The sequence below is a fragment of the Micromys minutus genome (genome assembly GCF_963924665.1).
Source record: "Micromys minutus genome assembly, chromosome: 33".
Taxonomy (NCBI): domain Eukaryota; kingdom Metazoa; phylum Chordata; class Mammalia; order Rodentia; family Muridae; genus Micromys; species Micromys minutus.
This window is the reverse complement of record NC_137968.1, coordinates 6,892,342-6,919,582: the sequence shown is the minus strand read 5'-3', so window position 1 is coordinate 6,919,582 and position 27,241 is coordinate 6,892,342. Positions and strand designations below refer to the sequence as shown.

At 39.8% G+C, this 27,241-nt stretch overlaps 1 protein-coding gene and 1 pseudogene across 3 annotated transcripts in view; one reads left to right on the top strand and one right to left on the bottom strand.

Moving 5' to 3' along the window:
- The window catches only part of ZFPM2 (zinc finger protein, FOG family member 2), a gene marked incomplete at its 5' end in the record, with an annotated part of 432,774 nt that overhangs the window by 109,029 nt on the left and 296,504 nt on the right, over positions 1-27,241 (bottom strand). The window lies entirely within an intron of this gene.
- On the top strand, positions 17,843-19,133 carry LOC308414189 (protein FAM98A-like; annotated as a pseudogene). The gene has a single exon. The product of its transcript is annotated as a protein FAM98A-like (transcript).

The window sequence follows — 27,241 nt, the reverse complement described above, 5'->3', positions numbered from 1 at the left end:
TTTTAGAATCCGACTCTAAGATGCCTGGCTGCTTCCATAGGATTGTTAAGGAGACTGGGGTCTTCATGTATCAACTTGCATTTTTATCATTTGTATCTTTAAGAACCACACAAAGCCTGAAGCCTCCGAGACATGTTTTCTTTGAACAGATGCAGAAACTGGAGTTTTGACTAAAGCTATGATCTTCTCTAGCACCATTATCGAGTAGGAGTTATTTTGACTTCGTTTAGGTGATTGGCATATAAATATAAGTCCCTGCCAATCAGACAAATATAGCATTTGTAGAATAGTAGAAGGATTACAAATTATACACTTCTTAATATACTCAAGAACTCTCCCCAAAGATAGATTAAATAAGTTTCTTTAAGATACCCAGTAAAAGAAGGATGGAACGCCTGTGGAGAGACAAAGCTATATGGTACTGTGTGTGAGCTAGAAATGGAAAAACATCTTGTACACATATCAGCTTAATAATAAAGCTTATGCCTTCAACATTGTTTTATTTCATATATAATATATATATATATATATATATATATATATATATATATATATATATATATATATATATATAATTTCCAGAGATGTTGCTGGTAAGTATAAGGTTACATTAACTTTTAAAAAGACAAATGCAATACATGTTTTCTAATTCTTTTGTAACCGAATGTTACTGTGCTGTTCCAGGAACAGACGTTCCAAAAACCCTGTGACCATTATTAGAACGTCGGTACATTTGAAAATTTAATGTGACAGCTAGGACTATAAAAGAAATCTCAATCTCATTGTACTCTGGGACTATTCATTGTCATTTTTTGAAAACTATGCCTTTCTGTGAAGTTCATTTTAATTTAATATTTTTGTTTATAAAGAAGTAGAAGTGTGTTGGGTGTTGTTCTATAATATGGACATCTTTTTTTGTCTCAAATAAATGGGTCTTGATTGCTAATGGATTTCAGACAAGCATACAATTAAGTGTTTTGGGTAAGAAATAGAACCATTCGATGTTTGAAAACACAGTAGCAGAAATATGCAAAATATGTGCAGTAAATTCATACCTGGATATAAATATTCCTCTTCACAACCTCTCTGCCAGCCAACTTCCTCACAGTTGCACAATGAAAAAGTAGTTAGGAAATAAAGTAAAACAAAACAAAACAAAACAAAAAAACCCATCTCACCATGGAAGTGGTGGTGTGTGTGTGTGTGTGTGTGTGTGTGTGTGTGTGTGTGTATGTGTGTGTGTGTGTGTGTATGTATGTATGTATGTATGTATGTATGTATGTATACTGTTTTGTCCACACGGCCTTATTTACAAATGTTCACTATAACGAGTCATTGGTCTGGGTTTGAGGCCTCTGACTTAATCCTACATCCTCAGGGGAACCCCTCTGTTTTTGCTCTGAGTCATGGAGATCCCCTTGCTTTAGATCTGTAGGACTGGCCCCTTCACATGTTCAAGCAGTTCATAGATGGGATAAATATTGTGATTGGCACACACACACACACACACACACACACACACACACACACACGCACACGTATAATTTTTATTTCTTCCTTTTTGGCGGGGTATTGCAAGGGCAGATGGTAATATGATGGGATGTGGGCATAACACATGATGTGAAATTCACCAAGAATTAATGGAAAGTTATTTTTTTTTTACAAAGCTAGAGATTAAACAGGGAGGAATACAGTAAGTCAAGACTTGCAGCCACTCCTCTACGGCCATCTCTATTGTGTGCTGGACAGCCATGAGCAGTGCGGGTCAGCCGGTCTCCTTCTGTGGTGACTTCTACAGAGTTACCTGAAATGACTCAGCTTTGCCAGGCCAGTGAGGCCATAGGAAAGGCAATGCCTAGTGCTCACTGTGTGCGTCTGTTTCTCAGACAGTAGTACTTGTGGGAAGCAAACATTCTAATATAGCATGTAACGTGTAACGTGTAACATGTAACATGTAACATATGACATATTACATATAACATATAGCATATAATTATATTAAATATATAATATATTAAATATATGTGTACATAATATATAATTATATTAAATATATAAGATACTAAATATGTGTGTCTATAATATATTAATATATTATGTATATATAACATATGTGTTTGTGTATATATACATATATATAAACTTTATTATGCCTGCTCCTACTTCTTATACTTTCATTTAAAATGCCAGCAACTTTACATATCAGAAATAATTGATGAAATTTTTTAGAGTAAGTAATAAGTGTGGAATACAAATACGAATTTTAAAAGTAGGGAAAAATAATCAAAACCGCTATTTAACATTTCAAAACAAGCATATAGATATTAATCTATGATTGTAAATTAGCAACAATTTTGTGTATTATTGCCCAGAAAATATATTTCCTATACCCCTTCATTCCTCATTACGGTAAAATATCATCGTGTATGGAAGTGTTTTAGGAAGGAACATCTACAGATACACACACACATTCACACTCACAAGAATACACACACAAATACATACATATACATTCACACACAAATATACATTCACATACTTTTACATGCCATAAATTTGGCACCCAAAATGATTTACAAACGTCAATCAATTAAAATTCCATCATGAACTTTAGTTGAAGAATTTTATTTCTTTTATGTATGAAAAACTAGATAAAACTGGCTGAAGTAAGTTGAAAATGTAGTAAAAAGGATATGTTAAAATATTCCATTAAAATAAAAAATCAAGAGGTTAAAAGCGTTGGCTGCTCTTGCAGGGGACCCAGCGTCAGTTCCTAGCACGCACACACAGGCAGAAACCAACTAGTCCTAACTGGGCATCCAGGAGATCACTTACTCTGCCTCTGCTTCCGTTGGTACTAGTCATGCATATGGTGCACATCCAAAATGCAGGCGAAGCACTCGTATGCATAAATAAAACAAATAAGTCTTTGGTAAAAAGTCACGAACTCCAACAATCGTGATACAGGAAGGAAAAACCATCATGCGACAGCGGCTTGTCGCCTGGCCCACAAAGACTGATTAGAATACATATTAGTTTACATGCTTGGTTTGGTGGCCTTCATTCGCGTGGGGTAGATTTTAAGTTTCTGAAAATGCACAGTTCTTTAGGTTGTAGTTTAAGCCATTTAGTGACACAGGGCGGACTGGGTTAGAATGGCGCATGCGCGGTAAGGGCATCTTGGTGTGCTGGTTCAGAGATGAAAGCGGCACATCTCTCCTAGCATCTCTTTCTTCATCATATCCGAGCACCACAAAGTTGTATCACCTGCTGCTGCCGATGGTTAAATGGCACGTTTAAATAGCAACGTTTGCTAACAGTGCTCCCAACAGTGAGGGGGGCCCTCCTAATGGCACGATTGGATATTAAATAGGACTATTTTTAATCAGAGATTCCAGGAGTAAAGCAATCCAAAACCATAAAAGTATTCATTTGATATCCAGATGTGAACGGTTGTCTGTAGGGGTTGAGAAAGGTGCCAAGGAAGACAATTTCCGAAACGACAGCTTCCAAGAAGGAAACTTGCGATAATCAAATGAGTGAAAAAGTCAACAAGACTAACAGAACCAGTGAATGTGGCAGAGCAATTTTGACCTGGGAATTATGCGTTTTATGGAGTTGTGCACAAAAGCAGAAGGCACGAGGAAATAAAATTATTTCTTATCTTCAAAACATGATAATTTACAGAGCCTATTGGTTCATCCCATTAAAATGTTCTGGGTTCAAGTCATTTGGCTGTATATAATCTCTCAAGGCACAGAGGGTGCTTATGCCTACTCATAGTCTTGTGAACAAACCCCGAGAGACTGAAATACCACATGGCAAAACACAGGAATCACAATATTTAACGTACTTGTCTTCAGCACAGTATTTATAGTGCTGTTTTCTTATGTTTAAAAAAAAAGACAAAATACTTGCAGAAATAGGTTCAGTACAGTGATTTTATATTATTTAATATTTTATATTAGAAAGGATAGGAGGACACATCCAATATAAAGATCATGGCTAAATGAAGTTCAGTCTACCCATGATGCCTTTGTATCTTAACCAAGCATTAGCATGACCTTAGTGAAAATAATTGCAATTAGATATTACCAATATGATGCAGTTAGTAACTGAAACTCTTTAATACATGTAATTTTCTCAAGCAAGCTTACTAAAATTAAATCCTTTATAGCACAAGGATTATTTTTTTCCATTTTTCCTTTCTTTTGAGAGCATAATTTAATTACAACATTCTCCCTGGAGTTTCCTCTAGCCATACCCTTCATATACTCCTCCTTTATCTCTTTCAAATGTATATCCTCTTTCCTCATTAATTCTTATATGCATATATGAGATATTTTAATTGTTGTTTTGTTTTGAATTTTAGGACACAAAATGATTTGAAGCTGTTGTTTTGGCTCTATCTTTAATTAATCTTGCTATTAGTTACAATAGTGAACTTGCCATTAAATCACTGGTATCTCTTAGATTAAAAACAAGAAACCTATGTTTTAAGAGTTGATACACAATACAGCATTTATGTTTCAAAGGTGGGGTGAAAGGAATATAAAAATACGGCTAAGTCGGTGGAACATCACTACATGGTGGGGTTCACAATCCGGGTGTGAGTTTATGATTGTTCTTGATAGTTTACTTTATATAGTCCACATCTACTGCAGAGCTTATTTTTAAAAATCATATATGAAATACTACTTAGTGAGGCAAAGGAGAATCACTATCCCAAAAAGGATCAAAGAAATATAATGTACAGTGGGCTCAGTGCTTGACTTTAGGACAGACCCATGGCCAATTTTCCCTAATGCCAGTGTTGACTTTCTGTCTTCTCGCTACTTGTCTTAGGATTGAGCACTCACAAATATATAGGAAAATGCATTCAGGCCATAGGAAGTAATTCCACGTAAAGACTTTCCCTACCATCCCTTCTCTAACTGGAAAATGGCCAGTTAGCTGGATCAGATTAAGAAGACAGAGAGAAAGTTATCATAGCCAGGGTTGGCTTTGCTTGCAGAATCTTTGCTTCTGGGGTTACAATTCCACACCCTTCAGTGGGGAGGACAATCATTGCCTGAAGATATAAGAGGATTATAGTTAGTGACCCTGTCCAGCTTATCAGAAAACTTGATCCTAAGCTGATGGATCTACATATAAACGCAACGATGAATTCAACCAGATTTTTTTACTTGGTAATCCTTGTTTATGCAGATACACACGCATGCATAGACTTCCTCTAAAGTACCAAGGTGAGAGGAAACAGAAGATTACAAACAGAGGCACGTCATAGATTGCCAGCATTGTCAATAAGTGGGCTTTCTAAACTAAGTCCCAGACTCTATTGTTTGAAAAGAAAATGTGAAATTAAGTGAGCCAAAACCATGAATCCACATCCAAGGATCTTAGCATTCTGCTACGAGAATTAAGTTATGAAGGTTTTTGAGGGCCGAGGACTAGCATAATGTCAGATTTGTCTGTATGGGTTAAAGGATGCCTTTACTCCAGGTAATCTAGTTACCTTTACTGTCATATTTTCACTAAATTCCTCCAAAGACTGAAGGAAGGGGTTGGACATTCACTTGGAATGGGATAACCATGAGGTATAAGTCTGCATTTCTGTAATTAGATTAGTCTACTTTTTACTTTTCCTACTTAGTCGGGAGGTCCAGATAGATGGTCTTCAAGTAAAATAATAGGTACAAAACCAAAGAGATACTTCAATAACTTTGTACTTTACACAGACTGACAAGCAGTTCTGTTTCCATTGATAACTAGATCAATTCATTCATTTAAACAATATCGAAGACTATTTACACCCTGCTATGTTTTTGGAATACAGAAAAAAAAGTTGATAATTCTTCAAATTATAATTAAATATTAATAAAATTGAATATATTTAAATTAAGTTAAACTTGAATTTAAAAATTGAAACCCAAAGATAGTCAAGAAATTGATCCATGTCATTTTTACATTGGAAAAGATGCCACAGCAGTATTTGGGGCATGAACAAAGAGACTGCTCATTCTTACTGAGTATTAACCATAAGTAATTGTTTTCTGTGATTCATTTGTTAACTACACTTAACTGTTTGACGGAAATACACATAAAACTCTCTCTTCATGCTTCAGTGATCCTTTTGTTTCTATTTTGTTTATGTGTGTATTTATCAAACTTAAGGGGACCCATGGAGTCAAGAAGAGAGTATCTGGAGCTGTCCCAGTGGGAGGGCTGAGACCCAAATTCAGGCCTTGTAGAAGAGCACAGCATACATTTTACTACCGAGCTATTTCTCCAGGCTTTCTGCCTCATATTTCAAGACATAATGTGACTTAAATGCAGTTATTTTCCTAAGTATGGCTTGCTCTGTGGAGAGTACTCATAATTCTGAGAAGAAGGAACATTACAAATTGACAGGGACAAAGAGAGAAAGCATCCACTTTTTTTTTTTCATATTAGGAAAGGATAATTCTGGTGCTAAAAGTACTTTTTTTCTGCTATGAGAAAAAGCAGGTCAGCAAATCTGGGGTATTAAACTGTCAGCCCAGTCTTCTTCCCCATGTCTGCCCAACGCAGGCCTCTGCTTTGCAAGGTAGGAAAAGCTAATTTAGTGGCTGGAGCTAAATTAGACTTCTTAATTGACATTTCACTTTCATCTAAAATTAGGCCAGCACATGTTTAAAAATCCTTTTTATTTTGAATGAATTAGAGAACAGCTTGTAAAGGCTGGTAAAGATCAGAGGAGGCTGAGAGGGCAAACTCTGGGGAGATTTCCTCATAATTTGGCAACCGCTACCTCAGCTGTGTGTGACTTGGAGGAGCTAGTGGAAAGTCAAGTCCTAGAAGCCTAACTCAAGTGACCTGTGCATTAAAATATTTTGAGTCGCTCTTCTATGGCCTATTTCAGTGGAGTGAGACTCTAGTGCACTCTGAAAATCTAAAGACCCCCAAAAATCTGTGGGTTATACGATCTTCCTAGACACCACAATAATAAGTAGATAATAAATGTTTTGTATATTTAGTTATCCATTTAAAAACACAAATGTGAAGTATGACATTGTGTCATAAATGGAAACATTTAATTAAAAACATTAATTTAACCCCCCAGGTAATAGAAATTGCTATTATACTGCAAATTTAGCAGATCTCTTAAAAGGCTAGCTTCAACAGGAAAGAGCGGGATTCCCATCCAACCTGTACACAGCCTTGTTTCCTGTGTATGCTAGGACGGATGGTTAACCTGGTCCCCTAGCGAGGCCTATCTGGGAAGAAGAGTACTTCACTGGCTGTCTTTTCAGGTATCTGGGCCTTTGATACTGCATCAAATCTAGATAGGTACTACCATCTTAAAGGTGAATTGTGGTGTGGAAGAAATTTTGCACTTTGACATTTAAAAGCTATGAGACACTGGGAATTGTTTGATATATATATATATAAAATTATATATATATTATATATATATTATTATATTATATATTTTATATATTATATATTTTATATATTATATATTTAATATATATTATAGCACACACACACACACACACATATATATATATATATATATACATATATATATATATATATATATATATTAAAGCATACTCCATTTACCATTTCATCAATATTAACTCACTGAATTATAGGGACTGTCCACAAACAGCAGCATTTAGTCATATACCATCCAAACCATGATCCCTATCAATGGTTTTTCCTTATGAAGAATATGCAAGTTTTAGAAAGATTTCCAGCAGTAACAGACAGCATGAATTTTCAAAATTCTGGGCTTGACTCCACAGTTGTTTTCCATATAGCATTGGGCTCCCTTCATTATTTCTAAGAAAATAGTGAGCTATCCACTCAAATCTTAGCAATGTGGCTCGCCTGGTAGGCATTAGGTAAAAATCATGTTAAAAACAACAGCAACAACAAAACTGGCTAACTCAACTTTTAACACAAGCAACTGAGCTGCTGTTTTGCGCCCTTTCTGGAGTCAGCTTTGGAACTACAAGTTGAAGCTGAGCTAGGATTTCTCACAGAGAATGTAGAGAAAACCATGCGGTCAGGAGTCTAAGGCTTAATAAGAGTGGATACTCTTGAGTGATGCTGTTTCTGTCACTGTGGTGGCTACTGTCTGTGAGCGCCTTGTAGGAAGAGACACCAAGACACTTCTAATGTTTGGTGCAGTTCTTGGTTCATGCGAATGGTCTAACCATTGCTTGCGCTGCTTCTAGTCGTGCAAAAATGGGGTTAAAATGGAAAATATACAAGTAACATCTAAGTACAATCATGGCCCCATGATCTCCTGTCAAGAATCGTTACATGTCCTCCCTACTGGCCCCCAGGGATATACATACACTGTCAAACTACCTAATGGTGCACGGAGAGCTTCACAAACAGTTAGCTTTAGAATCCTATTTTCTCCAAGTAGAGTTGTGTGAATTCTTTTAAGATTATTTTATTGAAAGTTTATTTTATACAATATATTCTCATCATTTTTCCCCTCCCCCAACTGTTTCCGACTTTTTCCCATTTGCCCACTTATCCACCTTCATTCTGTTTGCATCGATTCAAGTCAGGCAGGATCCCAGAGCAGAGAGACAGGTAAGTGGATAAGAGCCACCATTTCTAACCAAGAAGCTACCTGCAATTGACACTGCTTGCATTTGAAACTTTAATTTTCTGTAATCAAGTCTCATTAGATATCAGGTCCACACTTCAGGGTAAGTCCAGCCCAGCAATAGTAATTTAACACAAAAAAGAGCCCAAGAATAGTTTTGTAGGCTCTTTGTTTCATATATTATTGTTTGGGCATTTTTTATTTCATTAGTCTTTGCTCATATGTTATAGTTTCCAGTGGTTTGTCTAAAGTGTGAACTTGACCAATAAAGATGTGGGGTAAGGAAATTGAGGTGTGACCACCTACTATAATTTACAAGGGGTTCCATGTGGGAATGATCACATAATACTCACAAAACCACCAGAAATGGGATATTGTTCATTGCAAATATACTAATATCTAAAGGAACAAGTCAGCAATAAAGTAAATGTGCATTTTCATGAAATGCACTTGTTCCCATCTGGGTTTGTCCTAAAGTCACTTATACAGATGTGTTTCAGTGACGTTACTAATGCTAAGTATCAGCCTATCAATGCAAAGACTGATGATTCAAATAATACCAGCACCAAATCTTTGTAACCCTACAATACAATTCACTCGCTCTGTAGACCAGGCTGGCTTCAAACTCCCAGAGCTCTACCTGCCTCTGCCTCCCAAGTGTTGATATTAAAAGGTTCAAGACACCACCACCTGGCTTTTCTATAGTTTCCTTTCTTTCTGCCTTTGTGTGTGTGTGTGGGATATGGGTGTGTTTGGGAAGGCAGAGACAGGTGGATTTCTGTGAATTTGAGGCCAGCACAGTCTACAAAGCAAGGACCAAGATGGCCAAAGTTACACTGAGAAACCCTGGCTTGAAAAAACAAACAAGATAATAAGACCAAAACAAACAAACAAAAAATAGGGAATGAATATAATAACTGAGGAGAGATTATAAAAATTTCACAGATATACCACCATGATTTAAAATTAGAAATGATTTTCACCACTGGTTTATAATCCTTGTCTCCAGTTTGGAGGTGTTCTGGAACTTTTGATATCTGGGGGGTCTATGGATGGTAATGAAGTCATATGGGTGTGACCTCTGAGTGGAGTGGACTGAGGCTGATCTTTTGGAGTGAATTAATCTTGAAATGCAGATTTCAAGTGTTGTAGAGGAGGCTAGGCAGTAGCCTCACCCTGTATGTTGGCTATTGACATTTTTCACTTGACATTATAAGATCATACTGCTAGAAGGCTCCCACCAGAGGCAAATTGACAGGAATTACCCAGATCATAGACTTTCAACCTGAAAGCTATAAGTTCAACAAACCACTTTTCTTTATAAATTCCTCCACATTTGGTATTTTGGCATAGCTGCCTAGAACTGACTAATGGAAATGCCAACAGCAAAATCTTAGTTTGCAAATGAAAGTGGGCCTTTTGTAGCCTGTTTTGTAACCTGAAGTGGCCTCCACTTGCAGGACGGAGAAGCTTCAGGGGTAAGAGTTATAGTTACCTGTGTATACAAGGCTAAGTTTCAGAATGCAATTAGGAAATATGATAGCCCTTTGAAATGGATGTAATAGATTCTCTTCTAAGACCCATGACCTCAGTAGCCTCAGGGAGTTTGCTAGTTTTCTAGCAGAAGGTACCACCCACAAGATGGGAGTGCCCTCAACAAGATGGGAGTAACCTCAACAAGATGGGGGTGCCCCAAAAAGATGGGAGTGTCCCCAACAAGATGGGATGTCCCCCAACAAGATGGGAGTGCCCTCAACAAGATGGGCGTGCCCCAAAAAGATGGGAGTATCCCCAACAAGATGGGATGTCCCCCAACAAGATGGGAGTGCCCTCAACAAGATGGGAGTAACCTCAACAAGATGGGCATGCCCCAAAAAGATGGGAGTGTCCCCAACAAGATGGGATGTCCCCCAACAAGATGGGAGTGCCCTCAACAAGATGGGAGTAACCTCAACAAGATGGGCATGCCCCAAAAAGATGGGAGTGTCCCCAACAAGATGGGATGTCCCCCAACAAGATGGGAGTGCCCTCAACAAGATGGGAGTAACCTCAACAAGATGGGCGTGCCCCAAAAAGATGGGAGTGTCCCCAACAAGATGGGATGTCCCCCAACAAGATGGGAGTGCCCTCAACAAGATGGGAGTGCCCCTAAAAGATGGGAGTGTCCCCAACAAGATGGAAGTGCCACTTTTGCACCTATAGGAATATAACACAGTGATGAGTGGATATACTGAGCTCAGCCCTAATGGATATACTACAATTCCTGCCCCTAAGTCTCGTGCAATATCATGGGAGATGTGTTGGAAGAATTTTAAGAGCCAGACCACCAAGAAGTCAGCTATGTGAGTGTGTCTCCAGGAAATGAAAGGGAAGCTTCACTCATAGTACCAGATTTTATGGTGAACTAAACAAGACCTGAACTATGATAATATCAATGGATGTACTAGAAAGAGGATTTCTCATAGGCAATTAGTGACTGCTAAGAGAGGGAGAAGTAGCCTACTCCCAGGTATAAGCCTCCTAACTGGTTTTCCAATACAAGCCACTTAAACATACTCTGCAAGTTGTATTTATATACCAACACATACACACACACACACACACACACACACAGACACACACAGACACACACAGACACAGACACACACAGACACACACACACACACAAGAAAGCCATCAATATAAGAAGGAGTAAGGGAAGGTATGAAAGTGCCATAGAGAAGGAAAGGGACTAAAGGAAAGATGAGGAAGGGGTTAAATGATATGATTATATTTGGATGAAAATGTATTTAATAAAAATGTCTAGAGTTCACAGCACAGCAACAATTAAATAAGTTTATGATTAAATTAGGAATGACAGTAGTGAAAATGATTGTATGATTCAGTAAAGTGAAATGTACTGACGGAATACCTGTATTTGGAAATGAATAAATACCTCCAAATAACCAATACATATAACCGCAAACAATAGAAATAACCAATAACATTCGTTTAGAGATTTTAATAGATTCTGATGTCCTGGAGAGCAAAATGTTACTGATACAGCTTCAGAATCTTCTAGTCTTTGAAAAATTACCACTTGTCAGTTCTGTTCCCGAGTACTCCTAACCCCAGTGGTCAAGAAAGCTCCCAAAATGGTCCTTTCCCGTTACCTACTTGTGTGTGGCCAAATTTCTGCATCTACATTAAGCGAGTCGTGTTGGTTTCCAATGAGACTCTTCATCCGAGAGACTGTATTAGACAGTCTTGAGCATCTTTTCTTTTACAAGCTAACTTTCCCATAATACCTGCTTTCAGAAAACTGTCTACACATCATAATTATAGATTATAGAAAAGTGAAATCCAGTAACATTTTAACAAGCAAGTAAAGTAAAAAGAGCAAGCAGAATTGTGTAGTTGTTACCTGTTTAATTTTAAAATCTTAGGAAACCTTGACAGAGTCTTTGTACTTCTCTGTGCTTTCATTTTGTTTTCCTTAATAAATGGATTAACACCTGTCTTTTGTGATTGGCCAGTGAGGGGGGTTTATGACATGTAAAGATGTTTTTATGATTATTAAGAGATATTATGACACTAAGTGTTCATTTTGTAATAAATGATAAAATTCGTAGGTGATAATCTATTAGAAAACACAGATTTTATTTTTTTATTTTGTCACTTTAGAGCCAGCACCTTACATAATCAGTGACACAGAGTAAGTCTATAGCAAACATTTGTGTGGCCATCTGTGTGGCCAATAAAGGGATTTATAATGCTGTGCCTTAGATCGATTCTGCTGATAAAACAGAATTTTGGTTTTGATGACTTCCTCTCTCTATGTACCAAAGAGCAGCTAATGGTTTGTTTTGGAATATTTCATTTCTCCATGTGGCTATTTCTTTATCTCTCAGTAGATCATGAACTCCATGAGGACCCTGGCAATGTATTCATTGGTTCTTCATCCCACTTCCAATGCCTAATACTGGAAGAATCTATGAAATCCAGCCAATGAGTTTGAAAGAACACACACACACACACACACACCACTATGCTTCTCAAGGCAATAATATGTTGACACGCAGGCCACCAGACACCTTGTCCTGCACCCTAAATTAGCACTGATCCTGACAGGCAACAGGGTGTTCATTATTCGCATGCCTCACATGCTGATGAGAGATAACCAGACATTCTTCCATGACTGGCCCCCCTACAGTTGGAGTTTAGGAACCCACTGGACTCCGTAATCACGCCCTGGTCTTCTGAGATGGAATTCTAAGCACACCAAACTCTAGCCAGCCTCTGGAATCATAGCACGAGGGACAGCCTGTAAAATATTCCACAGGAGCGAAAACGAAGAAATAAATGTGTGCCAGCAACCCCCTTTTAAGGGGATGCTTTAAATATATGAGTATATAGAGAAATACTTATCTTCTTGCCCTCCTGTGCTGGGACCAGAAAGTTAATGATAAATGCTAATTTTCCTTTTGAAAAGGTTTTCTTGGACCAGCTTTGCCGGCAGTGTTGGGCCCAGTGTCACCGAGACAAAACAGACATGAGGTCTTTGAACACTGTGGCTTCTGCTCCGCCAGCTTAGGCCGCTAAGGCGGGAGAAAACAGAACAGGCTGCGCTCAGAAAGTTTAATACCCTGGAGCTGATATAGAAGGTATTATTTTGTCTTTCTGACATGGCCCAGTACTATTTTTACCCAGGTTGATGTGGGGTTAGCTTGGGACGTTAGAAAGAAATGGTGATTTATTTTAAGCGTGATTTGGGTTGACACAGCTCCTGGTCCGGCTGCTGTTCATTGTCTCTAATGGAAAAGCGAGCCCTCCCTCTCGCTCTTCTTTACAATGAACTCCCTCCAGTGTCTCCTTGAAAGGTCCCCCAGCAAGGACTGGGTGCTTCCTCCTGCTTCAGCTCCTTCCGGCCCACCCCTAAGCCCAGCCTCCAAACCTCCTCCAGCCTGTGTGTTGTTTCTCATTTAAATGAACTGTTGGGTTCTTTTATTCTGTACAAGTACTGGATTCGCCTTATCACCCCTGTTCCTTTGGGGGTTGCCAATTGGTTTTATCCACGGATGTATCGTTTCTCAGGCTTCCTTTATTTTTTTTCCCTCACAGAAAGAAAGAACCTCTCCTTCAACAAGCCTCTCCGGGGTGGAAGATTAAAAACCCAGACATCACCTACCTTGCTGCGCTACTCCCAACTGGGTTGTGTAAAACTCAATTAAACGTGTCCCCATTGAATACTGCATTACAGTACATTAAACAGAAAATTCTTCAGGCGTGATGACAAAGCTTGAAGCTTCGGCGGCTCCGAGCTGCTCCTTGCAGCTTGAACGCTGCAGTTTCTAATGGCACGGGTCTCTCCTTGATAAAACTTCGGTCCAGCCTTGAAGAAAAAGATCACAGAGTCCCACCGGGAATTTGCGGAAAGGGGGTGGTCTCAGCACTGTCCTGGGGGCTTCTATGGAGACTGTACTGCCAACTGAGCGGGAGATTCAGGGCAACCATCGAAGCGATGCATCCTTTATTGGAAGCAGGTGGAATTCGCAGGTTCTTTCCTGCCAGGACCGTTATAGGACCCAGAATGCTCAGACATATGGGTTCTTGGGGTGAGAGATTCATACAGACAACATTCGCAGTGACTCCAGGAAAAACCCGAGGAATATTATCCCAGTTCCATGCAGCTGTTATAGAACACAAATGGCTCTCTTCCCTTAGTATCCCTTGCCCTCTGTCACTACATTTATTTATAATCCATGTTACCACAAAGCAAAACTTGTGACCGACTTCTTGGGGAGAGGAGGGGGCGCGAGATTATTAAGCGACTCACACAGATTTAAAAGTTTTGTTTAGAACTTTCTTCCTCCAAGTGCTACACATTTATTTCCAACCTCACTGTATCCAAAGCCCCCTTTCTCCTGCTTTTGAGTCCTATCAACTCAAAGCATAAAGTTTCTTCCTCCCCCAGCTTAGCTACCTAACCCCTCTCATTTCCGAGCCAGACTGCTCACCAGTATCGGGAATGAATAACGTATGCTTCTCTAACGACTCTTTCACCTTCCTTGTGGATTGTCAGTTCTTGTTTTTAGGTTTTATGATATTATACTTGCTCTGAAATTTTACATCCATGATCTGAAATGCTATAAACACCAGCAAGGATTTATTGAAAGTTAGTACCCAGTTTACTCTTTTAAGTTGTCTATATACTGAGACAGTACTACAGTACGCCGCTAGGGGGCGTGGTGATCTCAAGCGCTTCTCCTTTTTAAGCTTAACATGTAAAACTACAAGTATTAAGCCTTAAAGTGCTGGTCTTCACATATTTAGTTTTGCCATTTAGTCATACGATGTATGGACGTCTAAAAGCAGGTCTTAAGAATCATCTTCTAATGGCTGTTTTATCCTTCGTTATGTACTTGGTGTCTTGTGGGTGGAACAGAACTTTATTCTCATCATCGCCATTTTGCATTATTGTTGGCAGTGTTCTGGTTTGGAGGGAGAAAGCACCCTTAGCTCTGGCCGTCTTACGAATCTGAGAGCTCAAGTGCTGGACATGGAAACGTGGCATTGTGGAGGCTGACTAGCTTTTCCTCTGTGGCCACCACGCTAGAGGGGTTAATGGATACCACCAGGGATTCAACTGGTGACGATCATGCTGGGTGGAGCGGATATATAACATTTAAGGAACCTCCGATGCTGTCTCAGACCCCTCAACAATTGTATCTAAGTTTCCAGCTCATTCAAGGAAGTTTTCAGAGACTGGCTGATTATTTATAGAACGATTTAATATTAAGAACAACCTAGAGAGTTTTGGAAAGAGTTTATCTTCCTTTCCAGCTCTTAGTTGTTATCAGGATTAAAACAAGACATATTTTCCATCGCAAGGCAGTTTCTTAATGAGTGTGGGTATCTTTTTAACTTTTCTACACCCTCCCCCCCAAAAAAACTGCAGAAAAGTAATTCATATTGTGTGCAACTCTTTTCTGTATCTTCTATTAAGATACTACACCCCCCTCAAACATATGTGTTCTCTCTTTGTAGCTTGGTAAGTAAACTCCTACATTATACCTCAATATTTTAATTGGAGAAATTATCTCTGCTCTCAAATGACTTACATATTTTGTTCAGAGGACAATACTTTACAGAACTGTTTTTCTTCGACGATTTGCAATCACACTTCGTATGGGCTAGTCTTTTCTTCTGTTCAAAATTTAAAGCTTTTTGTAATTTATAAACACCTATAAAATCCTTTCTGGTGGGTATATTTTGCTGAAAGTTGTTATTAGATGTGATTATTTTATGGCACAACACTCTTAAAGAAAAAAATCATTTATTTTTGTAATTTTAAACAAATTGTCCATCCCCTAATACCAGAGGACTTTTTGGCTAGCCTGAGAACCAGTTCACTCCCTCCTGTCTCCCATGCTTCCGTTCCAACATTTCTGAGCTTTTGTTTCAACTAACAGAGCAGCAGCAAAAGTTCATCCTACGTGCTGAGTTGAAGGTTAGGGCATAGCAGCCAATTGCCATTAACCGTGTGGTTCCTCATTTCTTAAGACTGACGGGTTTGTTCTTTTTCCTCTTTTAACGTATGAGCAATTTGGGTGTTGAGAAGTTTATCAAAAATGTATTTCTTTAGCAAGGGCATAGATGCCACCACAAGATGCAGACTAAACAGTGCTCTCGGGCTGGTCTTGGGGTTTTGGTTCCTGGAAGGAGTTTCCAAGGCTATCTGATATCATCTGGACGTGTCCATTTCTAGCCTCTAATTAAGTCTGAGTGTACCGAATTCCCTGAAGATTTATCTCCTCCTGTTATACTTTATTCCTGGTCTCAGAACCCCGGTTAGCATTACCCATTATTTCTCCTTTAAATAATTGTTTTACTTCTTGGCCATTCATTTGTCTTCACAGTAATTCTTTTCATGAATTCGGCTGCCTATTAGCTGAAATAATAATGCTGATATTTTCCATAGTGTTGGCTGTTTCCATGCGAGGATTCCGGGGTGCTTTTAAGAGAGCGTTTTAGCTTTGTGAAAAGCTATTAATAAGACAAAGAGAAATAATGGCCAGCAAAGAGAAGGAGTCAGGGGTATTCATACACCAGTATCCTTCAGCTTTGATCATATGCATATTCTTATACCAATAACATTTAACTTTTATCGCATATGTTATTTGCACGCCATTTTTTTTAAGCACCTAGCTGGGTGGTGAGGAAAATGGGTAATAGGGTGGGAATTCCTGACGATCTAAGCAGACTGTATGCTTCAGCCCCTACAGGCTGACTCAGGTCAGTATGACATAAAAGTGACTCAACTACAGAACCCAAGGATTATGCCTATTATCATTTTCTGCCCAAGAAAATGCTAGAAAATATGCCTTGATGTGATGCCACAGTATAACAGAGATTTCCAGATCCTCTCAGTAAAAATATTTTTGTGGAGGAATCCATTTCTGCACATATGAAGGAAAAGAAATACTAGTCAGTGATGAACAAGATTAATTACTGATGCAAAGAAAAATAGGCATATGTCCACAAAACTTTATTTTGACCATCATTATTTTGAAGCTTCTAGTCACAAAAACATATAAAACACACGCACACAAACACACACACACACACACACACTCACACACCCAAACAATTTGTGAGACACCATGTGGCTGCTGGGAATTGAACTCAGGACCCCTGGAAGAGCAGTCAGTGCTCTTAACAGCTGAGCCATTCCTCCAGCCCCCACATTTTGTATAAGTAGAAATCACGTTTACATTGTTTAGAATGGAAAGAAATTCCTGGCTTGATAAATATATATTGTAATTGCATACTGAAGACATTTATTTCATTATATTCTAATATTAACTTAATGGACAAGAGACACTATAATTTGGCGGATTGGGAATTTTTTTTCTGAATGTCCTTTACCAATTTTATATAAATAAACTTTCACCTGCCTTTTGTGTTTCTCAAAATACTTATTTATATTGTAAAGCTTCTATGGATGGAATTACATTACAGTTTGATATGTACGGACAAGATTAAGCACCCTGTTATTTGTTTAAAATAAGTTTTGGACAAAACCAGCTCTAAATAGTTACCCTCTCCCACCCTAAATCTATAACCTTAAACAAATTCTCTTCTCAGTTCATTCATCGGAAGAAAAAAAAAAAATAGAGAACTCTTGCACAGAAGCCACAGAAGAAGACACAAACACAGCTCTCGACTTGGAAGTTCCGGGGAAAGGAGCGCATGCGCAAGTGTACGCATTGCAGACCAGAGGGCAGCCTGAAGACTCGGAAATTTGAATGCCACAGTTGCATGGAGTGTGACCTCATGGAGACTGACATCTTGGAGTCGTTGGAAGATCTAGGTTGCAAGGGCCCATTGTTAGATGATGGCGCACTGTTACAGGCAGTCTCTGCTGGAGCCGCTTCCCCGGAGTTTACCAAACTCTGTGCTTGGCTGGTGTCTGAATTAAGAGTCCTCTGCAAACTAGAAGAAAATGTGCTGGAAACTAACAGTCCAGGGGAAGCGGAAGAGTTCCAGCTTGAGTTAAAGGAAACATTAGCAAAAGTTCCACCTCATCATGTGGGAAAGCCGCTATTGAAGAAGTCGATGGGACCAACTGGGAAAAGATAGACGCCATTAACCAAGCCATAACCAATGAATATGAAGTCCGGAGGAAGCTGCTAATCAGACGTTTGGATGTCACCGTCCAGTCCTTTGGCTGGTCTGACAGAGTTAAGAGTCAGACAGAAAAATTAGCTAAGGTTTACCAGCCAAAGCGTTCAGTTTTGTCTCCTAAAGGTCATATTTCCGTTGCTCATCTTTTGGCCGCCACACAAAACTTGTCAAAGAGTTTAAGGACAAGCAGTTGGTCCATAAGAGAAAAGACCGCCTGTGCCATTAATAAGGTGCTGATGGGCAGGGTGTCTGACAGAGGTGGCAGACCTAATGAAATTGAGCCTCCACCCCCAGAGATGCCACCGTGGCAGAAAAGACAAGATGGCCCCCAACAGCAAGCAGGAAGCCGAGGTTGAGGGAGAGGTGGCTATGAACGTTCCTCATATAAAGGCCGAGGAGGCCATGAAGAAGGAGAGAAATGGACGTGGTGGCTATGACCATGGTGGCAGAGGGGGAGGAAGAGGAAGTAAGCATCAAGGAGGCTGGACAGATGGAGGGAGTGGAGGTGGAGGTGGCTAACAGGATGGTGGTTATCGAGATTCGGGCTTCCAGCCTGGTGGCTGTCATGGCTACCGAGGTGGTGACTATGGTGGTTTCCAAACATCTTCATATACTGGAAGTGGATACCAGGGCGGTGGCTACCAGCAGGACATTAGATACCAAGATGGCGGGCAGCATGGCGAACGAGGCAGTGGTTGTGGGGAAAGAGGTGGTCGAGGAGGTCGGAGAGGACGCAGAAGCCAGGGAGGAAGAGGGAGCCAGACTTATCACCAAGGGGGCCATTTTGAACTTTCAGCACAGGGGCTATCAGTACACTCACTCTGGGTTTGGACAAGGAAGACTTTACACTAGCTGAGGCTACAGACTCATATTCCGCTAGAGCTCAAGTAATAGAAACTTAGGTTCAGAATCCTGAATCCAACATCTATTTGGAATGAATGTAAGACCGCAGGTGGCAGGCACACCCCTGCTTAGGACAACCATTTGCTGGTCTTCATTCAGCTCTTTCTCTTTTTATTACTAAACAGTTCTACGTAACACTGTTTATTTAAGAAACATATCTCTTCTTTCTATGAAAAACAAATCGCAAGGGCAATTTAAGTTGCCTTTAATTGACCAGTAGATTAATCCAGTTGGAACATACACGCTTTTTTAAAGAAATTACTTGAAAAAAATAGTTTTCACACTTTCAATATACAAGTTTTGAAAATGAGGATTTGCCTAGACTTTTTTTTTATATTTACTACTGGGAAACCTTCCTTATGTTAACAACCCATGTGTGTTTTTTCGTAAACTATCTGACGTCTATTCTCTGAGCTTAGCTCTGCCCTGACTGGCATTGTATTCAGAGAGACTTCGTCACCTTTCTTTCAGATAGACCTGTTGGTTTGGTTCCTGTTACATGAGCTCTTTTGCAGACGGCACATTCAGTAGCCTTATCCTGTTGGTGGAATCCTGTACCACATGCTCCTCCAAAACCCATGAACACCGCCAAAATCCATCAAGACGACAAAAGTAAACTAAGAGTTAAGTATAGCAGCTCAACAGACCTGCATCCGTCCGAGACAGAAGTCCCTCCTTCAACCTTGTCTTTACTTGAAATTTGCTAGAAGAAATGGTGAGCAGACATCGGCTTTATGCACTAGTTAGTGCTGCTGGCTCAGCAAGTGCAAGTTAGCTTGCTTTAGGCGAGAGACCTTTCTTGTGATGGAAGTGCACTACGAAGTGGGAGCGAGTCCTGCTCGGTGCAGGGGGCCCTTCATTATTGCTGTGGAAGACAGAAGCCTGGCTGAGTCACCCTCCCTCCATGTCTGTACCGAAATCACTTGATATGCTTCTGCCGGGTTTTTGTACGTGTAAACACTGTCAAGCTGTGAAAGAAAGTGGCTGGAGGTGTGTTTTGTGTGAGAGGTGAGAAATAAATTACCTGTACATTCAAAAAGAAGAAGAAGGAGGAGGAGGAGGAGGAGGAGGAGGAGGAGGAGGAGGAGAAGGAGGAGGAGGAGGAGGAGAAGAAGAAGAAGAAGAAGAAGAAGAAGAAGAAGAAGAAGAAGAAGAAGAAGAAGAAGAAGAAGAAGAAGAAGAAGAAGAAGAAGAAGAAGAAGAAGAAGAAGAAGAAGACACAAACTCTAGATCAGGTACTTCATAAACTTTAGAACTCTCTTTTCCCCTTTAATTTTACAAGTTTCATCCACATTTGGAAGGCTACATGTAAACCATGTTAGCCTCTGCTGGAGATCTTGATAACACAACTGAACTATCAGTCGAACAGAGAATGGTGCTGAAACATGAAAGCACAAATCCTCCTAAAAATAGGCAAGTGTTAATGAGGAAGTTATCAGCTGAGCTCATTCAAGAACGAGTATTTAGCTCTAAGTTGTTATCTGCTTTACTGCTTCCTAACCAAACCTAGTCTGTCTGCTTTGAGCTCAACAACTAGAGGCAACAATTAGAACAAGGGAGGTAGAGCATCTCTTCACATCGATTTTTGTTAGGATTCAGCTATTGGTCCTCAACCTTCTCTGTTGCCGAGACTATCATCCAGTGTTGTGTATTACGGAATGGGGATACAAATCCATGTTTGGAGGAAGGTGTTGCTTACAGAATAGTGACTAGATCAAAGCCTTGCAAAACTTTACACTGTTGTTCTCAACGTGTGCTGTTAGCATTGCTACAGCAGCAAAGCCAAGGATGCATTTCCTCATTCCGGGAGCAGCTGAGGTTCTTTTATTGACACGTCTCTAAGGGTGACCTTGAAAATTCGAATCAGGGAGTGTCATTCATCCAAGACCTTGCACACTTACCCTCCTCTCTGCTCCTCGGACTGCAGAGTGCCATGTGGGGGTCCTCTGTGTTCTTAAGCATTTCCTGGCTAGGTACAGACTTCAGAGGTTGTGGGAGGAGTTGACAGGATGAGATTTATTCAAGACTGGGGTGTAATTACCAAATTATTTGAGACTGAGGTAATTACCAAAATATCCACTTAATCTCCAGCAATGGGGAGTTTATTAGTACTACAGAACAGGGGTCTACATTTAAAAATATCCCTGCAAATTACAGGGAGACATCCCAAAAAACTTTTCACTGAAAAAGTTGCGTAGGTCAGAGGCCACCTTAGAAGCGATGATTTTAGTGATAACAAGAATTTCTTTCACATACTCTTGCTTTTATTTTTTTTTTGTTTATTCTATGTTAAAAGAAAAGAAAAATAAGCAAGCAAACAAACTAACACCACATAGGAGGGGGGAGTGAGTGGATGGTGTATGTGATAAACCTATAAACTTGTGGATTAGTTCATCATTAATTTTGGCACTCTAGGCAAATATGTTAATAAACACAGGGATGTTTTGTCCACTACAGTGCCTATAAAATGCCCATCTATTGAAAACACTGTTAAGCATCATTTGAATGTAGGAATGAAAAATAAAAAGGGATAAATGAATAAAACAGCAGAGGCAGGCTTGTGGTGAGTCGTTTCATTTGCTAACACTGTGGTATAATACTTATTTTTCTTTTAAGTATGTTATATTTTTAACTATGTGTGCACATTTGTCTCTGAGTGCAGGCATTGTGCATGCCAGAAGAGAGCATCAGATACCTTGGGTCTGGTACTATAGGTGGTTGTGAGCAGCCCAACACGAGTGCTGAAAACTAAACTCTTGGCTTCTGTAAGAGCAATAAGTATTTCTCCACCAAGATATCTGTCTCCTAAAATAAGCTCCAGAAAGGTCAATCAGTAACCATATAAGAACATTAACATATTAGATACTAGCCCTCTATCAGATGTAGGATTGGTAAAGATCTTTTCCCAATCTCTTGGTTGGTGTTTCGTCCTTTTGACAGTGTCTTTTGCCTTATAAAAGCTTTGCAATTTCATGAGGTCCCATTTGTTAATTCTTGATCTTAGAGCATAAGCGATTGATGTTCTGTTCGGGAAAATTTCCCCTATGCCTATGTGTTCTAAGCTCTTCTCCACTTTCTCTTCAATTAGTTTCAGTGTACCTAGTTTTATGTGGAGGTCTTTGATCTACTTGGACATGAGCTTTGTACAAGGAGGTAAAGGTAAGAATTGGTTGATTTGTGTTCTTCTGCATGTTGACTTCCAGTTGAACCAACACCGTTTGTTGAAGAGGCTGTCCTTTTTCCATTAAATGTTTTTAGCTCCTTTGTTAAAGATCAAGTGACAATAGGTGTGTGGGTTCATTTCTGGATCTTCAATTCTATTCTATTGCCCTACCTGCCTTTTTCTGTACCAATGCCATGAAGATTTTATCACATTAAACTTTAGAGAATCAAATGATTCTATTAAAAAATGAGGTACAGAGCTAAACAAAGAATTCTAAACCGAGGAATACCAAATGGCCGAGAAGCACCTAAAAAAATTGCTCAACATTCCTAGTCATCAGGAAAACGCAAATCAAAACAAGCCTGAGATTCCACCTCACACCAGTCAGAATGGCTAAGATCAAAAATTCAGATGGCAAGGATGTGGAAAAAGAGAAACACTCCTCCACTGTTGGTGGGATTGTAAACTGGTACAACAACCCTGGAAATCCATCTGGTAGTTCCTCAGAAAATTAGACATAGTACTACCTGAGGACCCAGCTATATACCACTCTTGGGCATACACCCAAAAGAAGCTTTAACATCTAACAAGGACACATGATCTACCATGTTCATATCAGCCTTATTTATAATTGCCAGAAAGAAGATGGCTAGAACACAGATGTCATTCAACAGAAGAATGGATACAGAGATTGTGTGGTACATTTACACAATGGAGTACTACTCAGCTATTAAAAATGACTTCATGAAATTCCTAGAGAAATGGATAGAACTCAAAGCTAACATTCTGAGTGAAGTAACATAATCATAAAAGAACACTCATGGTATGTACTCACTGATAAGCTAATACCAGCCCAAAAAGCTCAAAATACCCATGAAACAATTCACAGAACTTATGAAGCTCAACAAGAACAAAAGGCCAAAAGGTGGATGCCTCAGTCTTTCTTAGAAGAGAGAACAAAACAGTCACAGGAGTAAATAAAAGGACATTTAAAGGAACAGGGATTGAAGAAAAGATCATCCAGAGACTGTCTCACATAGGAATCCACCTCATATGCAGCCACTAAACCCAAGCATTATTGCTGATGCCAAGTAGTGCTTACAGGCAGAAACCTGATATAGAAGCCTTCTCAGGGACTCTGCCTGAGCCATAGTGATATAGAGGAGGATGCTTGCAGCTAACCATCAGACAGAACACGAGGACCCCAATGAAGGAGCTAGAGAAAGGACTGAAGGAGCTGAAAGGGTCTGCAACCCCATGGGAAGAGCAACATTATCAACTAACCAAACCCACCACAGATCCCAGGGAGTAAAACACCAACCAATGAGTTCTCACGGAGAGACCCATGGCCCCAGGTGCATATGCAGCAGAGGATGGCATTGTCTGGCATCAATGGGAGGAGAGGCCTTTGTTCCAGTGAAAGTTCATTTTCCCAGTGTAGGGGAATGCCAAGGTTCTGAGGTGGGAGAGGGTGGTTGGGAGAGAGAGCACCTTCATGGAGGCGATGGGAAGGGAGGAGGGATGTGAATGGGGTAAGGAGATAACATCTGAAATGTAAATGCAGAGAATTTTCAGTAAAAAAAAAATAGTTTAATCCAAGTTAAGAAAAAGAGCCTTAACATAACCATATTTCTTCTACTGAGTATTTATTAGTATTCAACGACCCTATGTCCAAGATTGATTGCCCGCAGTGAGTCCTCGCTCTGGGCATTACCTCTGATTTCACACAGCTCACCCTGCTTCTCTGATGATTTAATATGCTATAACAACCAAACTCATAGTTTTGCTTATGTGCCTAGCCTTTAACAGCTGAACCTTGTCTGGCCTCAGTGGGAAGGGACACACCTAATCCTATAGAGACTTGATGTCCCAGAGAATGTGAGTGTCCAGGGGAGCAGGGCAGGGAAAGCATCCTATCAGAGGTGAAGGAGAGGGGGTATGGGGTGAAAAACTCTGGTGGGAAGACTAGGAGGGGGTAACACTTGGAATGTAATAAATAAAATAATTAATTAAAAATACTATACTATTGCGCAAAGAGTAAACAGGGCTGCTCTCTGAAGACAGTGACTTAAAAATAACTTGAAATGGGTGCAAAGTATAAGTTAGACCAAGGCACTGTCTGTTACTACAAATTTTCAAGCATGAACATAAAGCGAGAAGATAGTCTCTAAATTCATAAGAACAGTAGTAAACCGCGGAAATAATCATATAATCAGCAACTTCTTCCTTCTTACATGTTTTACTCACGAAAAGAAGTTTATTTAGCAGGAAGAAATTTATGGCTGTTGAATAGATTTCGGCTTTTAATTTTGCATGCCACATAAATATGTTGTTCTTCCCCTAAAATGAGGAGTTTACTTGGGAATTTGTATAATGAAGTATGAGTCTTTGGCCGCCGATGGCTCTAAGCAAAAAAACTTGAATAAGGTTTCTGTCACAGAACAAACTGTATCGGAGGCCTTTATTGAAAGGGGTGAGAATATTTCCTGTTTTTTTTTTTATTACTATAGGGCAGATCTGACACCATTAGTTTCCTTCTGTCGTAAATATAAACCAGTGGGATTTGACAGGCATCAGTATGAATCGGGTTAGAGATAAGTTTCAGCATCCTTCCTTCCGCGGGGACCTTTCACACACATCCTGATGGGGCTGCTAGAATGGAGCGCCAAGGGTTGATTTTGGGCTTCTAGGTCACGCTTTCACCTTGACGACAGTTCTTTCTTTCCTGGCAGTAACATTTGCTGGGATCCGTAAGGTGCTTTCATTTTTTTTTTTTTTTTTTTTTTTTTTTTTAAGTAGCATAAGGAGGACGAGGAATAGAAGAGGGAGGAGATAAATCTTAATTCACACGCTGTAGGACTATCTCTTGCGTCTCTGGCACCAAACTTCAAATCCAATCCAGGAACTGGATGTGTATTAGAAGTCGGCAGATTTAAACCCCGTCCACCATGATCAAACTGGATTTATAGAGCATCATAACTCTCCAGACACCATCCAGAAGCTTATTAATTTAATAGACGCCTGTCCGTTCACTGATGTTCCTGCCCTGACAGTCTCTCAAGATAAGGCGAAAGCCTTTTGACAGGCCAGAGAGCATATATATTCTCTTCTGTTTTCTAGTGGATAGGGTTGTCGACAACCTGAAATGTGTGGCTCAGCAAATTTGTTTTCCCCTCTTTTCCTTTTTTCTTCCTCTTTTTTTTTCTTTTTTAATTTTTTTTGACTTCACAAGGAGGGAGATCTGGACAAGCCTTCAGAGAGTGTCAGGGGCCTTGGGTCTGTATTTCCCCTTAGTATTCTGTTTTTGCAAAATAACGGGTGTTGATTTAAAGTCATACTGAACCATTTTGACCATGAAAAGAAACAGCATCACAGTTTAATGCCTGATATCAACTAAAAGGTGCTGGAGAGAAGAGGGAAAGAACGATGAATGTTGCTGGTCTAGCACAGCATCATAGTCTTTTCCGTAATCCCTTTTGGAAGGATGATGGATTAGGAGCAGTGTCAAAAAGAACAATACAGCCCTCATGTTGTGTCCTAACTAACAACAGAGGGAAATCTCGGGGTCCTCAGTTTCCCTTAGTGACATTCTTGTCCTGTAACTGAGATTGTCACTTGTTTCTGGAACGCGAATCAACTCACAAGTTTTAGAGATACCACACCAGTAGCCAGGCAAGGTGAACAGTAGTGATTCCACAGAGCACTGACCAGAGGGCTTGTGACAGTGTTGAGCATGGGTTTGGGACAACTGAAGGAGGCCCAAGGTACCATGGTCCTGGTGAGCTACTAGAATACTTCCGGTTGGCTATCAACCAAACATTAAGTAACAGGGTATTTAAGACATTTAAGAAGGGATAATTTTGGTGAGATGGACAAACAGTAACCTATTATCTGCTAAGTAACTTGTAACTTGAGCATACTGGGAATTTAACAGATACATAGAATTTAACAGATTCTAGACCATTGCCACAGTGATTGACAAGGTGATACGTTCTAGGGAGAACCAAATGCTATTACTTTTAAAAATGGACATTGCATTATATTGCTCTCCAAATATTTATTTTTATAGCCATAAATTAATGCAGCTCTCAGCACTCATCAGAGATGTTTCTTTTGTAGGAAAAGGCGATGACCGTTTCCTAACAGTGTTTTACAAACATGGCAGGAAGGTTACAGTCCTGGACAGACGGAAGCTGTGACTTCATGCACAAGATATGCTGCAGGTCAGCTCAGACATGATCCCCCTGTATGGGTGTTGAGGGGCTCATGATGTCCCTACCCTGCTAAGGAGCTACTGGCCACCCCTGTTGGCTTCTGGAAGAGGGAGAGTCAGGATTTGGCTCTGGACAATGCCTATGCCCCAGGGAATGGTTCTGCACAGAGGCATACTGGCAGCGCTAAGTGGGTATAGTTGATTTTGAAGAGAGGACATAAAGTGGGAAGAGAAACTAGTGGGATGTGTGGGAGAAGTTACAGAGAAAGGGATAAAGGACAAGGTTGGCTAAAACACATTAGACACACCTATGAAACTCCCAACCAACCAATAAGCGCTAATAAAAATAAAATGGACAGGTAAGAAATCAGCATCAGTTACCCTTACTCAGTCACTCTCTTATCCCTTTCCCCTCTGTACCTTCTCGCCCCTCCCCCTCCCGCCATGGTTCATAGCTGACCTCTACACTTCTAGTCCTCGATCCCCCTTCTCTCCCCTTTCCATCTCCCCACCTTTCTCTGTCTCTATTACTCCTTTAACTCCCCTCCCCATGCCTTAAATATAAAAAAAGAAAGAAAACAGCGTCATAGAAGGAGCTATACAAAAGTCTTCACATGGACGTGATGCTAATTCTGACATGGAAAGACTTCAATGTCATTATTTATATTTTTATGAGAAAATTGCT